The sequence below is a fragment of the Lactuca serriola genome, chromosome 5 (assembly GCF_051521515.1).
Source record: "Lactuca serriola cultivar US96UC23 chromosome 5, Lser_US96UC23_V15, whole genome shotgun sequence".
Lineage (NCBI taxonomy): Eukaryota > Viridiplantae > Streptophyta > Magnoliopsida > Asterales > Asteraceae > Lactuca > Lactuca serriola.
Window position 1 is genome coordinate 296,160 of NC_136412.1, and position 6,341 is coordinate 302,500.

The following is a 6,341-nucleotide window of genomic DNA, read 5'->3' on the forward strand; positions in this document are numbered from 1 at the left end:
AATAGGTCATATATCAATTCTCTTTCTCGAAAAATATAAAAGAAAGGAGTCTGCGCCCCAATATCTGCCATAAAAGGGCCAAGCCATAACAAATATGAAGCTATACGACTTAACTCCAACATAATGACTCTGATATAACTGGCCCTTTTAGGGACTTGAATATTGCCTAATTGCTCTGGTGCATTTACAGTTATTGCTTCTGTGAACATAGTAGCTAAATAATCCCAACGTGTTACATAAGGCAAATATTGTATAATTGTTCGATTTTCTGCAATTCTTTCCATACCTCTGTGTAAATAACCCAATATTGGTTCACAGTCAATAACATCTTCACCATCTAGAGTAACAATGAGTCGAAGAACACCGTGCATTGATGGGTGGTGAGGTCCTATATTGACTATCATGAGGTCTTTTCTTGTAGCTAGTCCAGTCATAGGTTTTTCCTGATTCATTCTTCCATGAATTGCTGAAAGCGAAAAGAAGTTCATCAAACTTTAAGCGATAATTCAAACTAACTCTTCAAATTAACGAGTTTTTCTCTCTCGAATATTCAACTGGCCTATTAACTCTTTATAGCGCGCTCTATTTTTTTTTTTACAAATAAGCCAGCAACCGTTGACGTTTTCCCATAATTTTCCGCAGACCTCTCTGAGATAAATAGTATTTTTTGTGCAATTCCAAATGTGAAGTAAGTTTACGTATCTTATTAGTGAAAGTTACTACTTGAAATTCAACAGATCCTCTATTTTCTTTGTTTTCTTCTTGTTCTTGAAAAATAATTGAAATAAATGAATATTTTACCATAAAATAATTTCACACTCCCCTTTTTACAGATATTGATTTTATTAAGCAGTAATAATAATGTCAGAAATTTTAATGTAGTATACACAATAATCAGAATTTTTTTATAGACTCCTAATTTTATCAATTAGTAAGTCCTATTTTGGAATTCATTTGTATAGTAAAAAGATGATACCAAATAGTTTAGTACGAAAATTCTGTTGATTAATTTCTAGCTTTAATTGATACTACATTTTTCCTACGTCGTTTCCTTATTATTGCACTATCCTAGACTAGAATGTAAGACAGTGCATATGTTCATTTGGTTGCTTGCATATAACATGGATATATTTAGATCACGGACAGAACTAATTGATAAAACAACAGAATATCTAGGAAACTCAAAATTGTTAATCATGGATACATATATATCCTTAACATACTCAAGCGGCTCCCATTATTGGTATCAAACAAATACCGATTCATACAAGCTAAATCTTCTAATCGATAATTAGGCCAAAAAAAAAAGAACTTGAATTTAATTAATTCATTTTTTTATGTCAAAATCTTTATTTTCATCCAAAAATTGACTCCATTTTTTAATCTTGTTCTCGTTGTAAACTAATGTGTTTCCATCCACACTAGTGTTATTCTTTAAATTCAAATTAAAAGAAATGAGAATTCTTAATTCTCTACGGCGTCTAGACAATAAAAGTTTTTCAGGAACAAGCAAATCAGAATTCTTTTTGTCTATATTTTTAGCAACATTTTCTTGTTTTTGGTATCTTTGATTACTTTGGTACTTACTTTTATGAACCAATGAAATACCTATGAATTGATAGAGAAATAACTGTCCGTCATTTTTAAAGATAAGCGGGCAGGTTCCAGAATTAATATTCCTGTTTTCATTAATTGTGTAAGATTTAAATTCCTACTCATTATACCCAGGTCTATTTCTTTCCGTTGAATATAGGACATAGTAATTTTTCTGACATTTATCAGGCTAAGTAGTACACCATATATCTGGATATATTATTCATTATCTGGAAAATCTCTTTTAAAGAATATTTTTAGTTTTTCGGTGGATTCTAAAAAGTATTCTTCAATATTGTTTTGATTATTTAATTCAAAATATTGTTTTGAATTTGATGGTCTAAATTTGAAAAAATCCTCTTCTTGCTTTCCGTTGATATTTTGATTTTCACTAAAATTGGAATTGATATTCAAATTAAAAAGAAGTAATTTGCTTGGAATAAATATTTATGATAAAGTCTCACAAAATTTGGAAAGAAAAAAACTTTCGGATTCAATATGAGGCAATTTAAGATTAAGATTTTTTCATTCATTGACATTTAATCAAAAAAATACCTTTTTGTAATTTATTTCCAAATTTGAATCAATCAGAAAATAAAAAAGACCATTATTATGAATTTTATCCTTTATTTGGTCCTTATTTTTATCCTTTATTTGGTCCTTATTAGGTTCAACCTTAATCTTTTTATTAGTTTTATACAAAAATTTTCTATCCTTATTTTTTTCTATATATTATAATATTGCTTTTTCCTAAATAATTCTTGCTATGAATATTCTTGAGTATGCTAAAAAAAATTCTTTATTTCTGGTGGAATTTTCTTGGTTATTATTTGTTTCTAATGATGATCTATAAATATAGTAGTTATTTTTAGTTTCAGAATTAATATATTTATATGAGGAATTGGCCTTTTTATGAGGAATACCATTTGTTTAAATCTTTATTTTGAGACGTCTGACATTGGTTGATTCTATTTCGCCATTTTTGGGGGATTAATCTAGACGATGTAATCTGAGATAAATCGTATTGATAATGACCTCTTAACCAGTTTTTCCATGGATTCATTCCCATAATTTGGATGTTTATTATGTCTTAATTCGGAATGAAATATGTATTGTGTTCCAAAAAAATCCTTTATTTCAGTCTTAAGGCAAAAAGACGGTCCATTATATTGAAGAATATATCTTAACTTATTGAAGTTAATAATCTGCATTTGTGATAATTTGAAAAATACATATTTTGTGACAAGTAAGATAAATCAAAAAAATATTTGACTTCTGCTTACTATTTCTAAGATTATCAAAAGCCCTTTTTATCGTCATAGACAAAATAAAGTCAATTTTATTTTGTTTTTTTATTAATCCTTTCTTGATTTGTTTCATTATTGTGAATGTATTTATCATTATCAATAATTTTTTTTGTTGATTGGATAAAAAGTTGTAGAGGGATTCTGCGCATATTAATGATACATAGAAAGATCTCTATGTATATTTTTTCAATGAAAAATTTAACTAATAACTCAATATTTTTTATTTTTAATATTTTCAAAAAATTTTGGGATGATTCTGCATTATTAATTTTATTTTTTTTTCATTATTTCTATTTCATTTCTGATTGTCTTTCTTCTATCAATCCCATGTTTCATTTCTTCTTCTGCATGTGAATAATTTGTCCAACCTGTAGATCGAATTTGACTAAGTGATTCATGAATTATCTAATTGTTGATTATGGAATCTTTTTTTGTGTGAGTTTCACTTGATTCATATATTTCTCTAGGTAGAAATAATGGAATTTTATTTCCTTTTAAAAGTTCTTTTATTTTTTGTTTTATAAAGAAAAATGCTTTTGCTTCTTTCTTTTTTATTTTTTTTTAAAATTCTTCGAACTCTAAAATTTAATTTTCTGATTTCGACTTTATAGTCTATATCTTTAAAAATGGGTTCAAAAAAGGAAGGTGTTTTTCGAGGATGACCAAAAGAATGTTTCGTTTCCATTCCCAAAATTGTTAAAAAAAAATAAGAATCAAAATCATCTTGTTGCTTTAGATCTCTATCAGAATCATAGAGTCTTAGCATAGATATGTGCCAAGGTTTCAAATGAAAAGGATATAGGACTTTATCTGAAAACCTCCGCTTAACCAATTATTAGGAAATTTTGTTTTGGAGAATTGAAGACCATTAGAGCTGCATTTTAGATAAATTTATCTATTCCAATCATGGAAATCCTCATCCCAATCCGGAGATTTCCGTAATAAATACGGACAATATTCTTAGATATTATCAATAAAGGTAATTTAATATATTTTCTAAAACTTGATTGAGTTAGTAACACAATACCTCTTGTTTTGTGTCCATGTGGAATGGTCTCCCAGAATTCCATTATGTCTTCCTGGTTGTTTCTTTTTGGGAGGGATTGTTTATTTAAAATTTCGAATTCTGACTTTTTACCCAACCGATCTTTAATATTTAAAAAAAGTTTGATTAGGTCGGATATAGGAAAAGGGAAATCTTGCTTTTTTTCCAAAAAGAGCTGGGAATGAGGATTTCCTTGATACGGTCCCCAAATAACCAATTTACGCCTTTGAGCGCGCATAGATCCTTTAATTACGGATCGACGAAAATCTGGTTCTTCCAAATAACTTATAAAACCCAAATCTTTATTATTAAATTTTTTATCAATATTAGAATTAGAATTATTTAAATTAGACTGTTTCAAAGTTTCTAAAGTTCGTGTCGAACGATTTAAAAAATCTATATGTTTATATTTTCTTGTTCGAAGCTGGTGTCTCAGCCCTTGTATTATGCTTTGTTCTTTTCGTCGTTTTTTAAAATTTTGGTGTAACTCATTTATTAATTTGTATGACCATCAAGGGGTTTTTTTTTACCGATTTTGTTTATTCCACTAGAGTTTTTTTGACCTCTAAGTTTAGCTATAATTGTGGTCCATAAAAAAATGAACCGATTATTTAAATAAATTTGGGCTTGGATTTTTTCTAATTTTTCTATTTTCTGTTCATAGTCTGGAGAATTAGGATCTATTTTATGTTCATATTCTCGAGAATTAGGATAGAGAAGAAGGCTATAATGAATTTTATTTAGTTCATATATCATTGCGCAATTTTCTATGGAAATTGGATTTATGATTGAAGATGAAAACAATTTATTGATTCTTCCACAATACATCCCAGTCAAAAAGGGATCATCCATTTTAACTAGGTAATTCTTTTTGTTAACTAGTCAATTTTTTTTTTTCAATCTCAACGTTACATAATCTAGTCTTTGTGTCAAGTATGTTTATAGAAAGAAATATTGTCTCTAAAGCCTCAATTTTATTTATAAATTCATTATTTAAGTTGTTATTTTTCTTTTTATTGGTATAAAGCCGCTCGATGTATAGTGCATCAGCAGAAAGTTTTTCTAATGTAGACAACGATATCCTTCTTGCTATCATTTCCCCAAAAGTTGACAAACTGGGAGGACATGTAAAATATATTCTTTTTTCCATCGCTTTGACATGTATAAAAAAATATTGTAACGTTTTTTTTCTTACAGACAATTTTTTAGTTATTTTTCTTATGTATCGTAATGGACGATTCCATCGATTATAATCGAAAAAAAAAGGTCATAATAGGTTTTTCAAACAAAGGAAAGGATTTTTCTTCATCTTCTTTGCCAAGTATTTCTAAATACAAATCTTCTTGATTCTCATACATATAAGAAAGCGGTGTATTGTTTTTAAGCTTCGCTTGGTCCATTTTCTCGAGGTTGTTCAGTTTCTTATTAATAATGGGTAACGGCATTCTACCTAAATAATACACACATGTAACAAATAAGAAAATATTAAGGATACCAGCTATAGACATAGAATTTGCCAATTCTGACACAAAGGACTTATTAGATCGAATGTACTTACGAATAGATCGATTTTTGCGTATCCAAACTACTAACAATCCAATTAATTTCATCAATATAATGTGACCAATTATCCAACCAACAAAACTACTTGTTACAAAAATAATATTGCTGTTGCATTGAAACATAAAAATGTTGACTAATCTCGCTAACGTTGAACTTGGTAAAATGAAATGATTGAATAATTGAAAAATGAGATTATTCAGGAATACACATTGAATGCTGAGATTACGCATTGAATTTCTGTTAGTAGATCCATAATCAAAGAAGTGTTTGTGAGTATTGCAGAAGAAATGAAACAAAAGATACGGTAGAGCTAGGACAGTTATTGTATGAGGTCTACCCAGTGCTAGATGCAGAGGCGCATAATAGATCGATATGAACATTATGAGCTGTCCCATAATAAAACCAGTTGTTGTTGATACCTTCTTCTCGGTTCCTTCTTCTCCTTCTTCCATAATGTGAGCTCGGAGAAGGAAGAGATAGGAGGGCCCTATGGAGAATGTGGTCAGAAATCCATAATAGAGTCTGACCACAACGACCGAATTGATTATCTTCATGCATAAGGATACCAGATTACCTAGTAGAAAAGATTTCAAAATCATCCCAAACCTCCGTTTTTCTTTTCTATTGCAATTTATGGATTATTATATGATGATTTTGAAACTTTCCATATATAGAAATAGAAAGAGATAGACTAGAAATGACATTTGTTATGTTAATGACACTAAAAGGATATTAAATGAATGGAATATAATGAAATAGAGCCACTTTGGGGTTCCCTATGAAATGAGGCATGGAAGGGAGCCACTACGAAGAAGTTCCGGGAGTTACGAAGG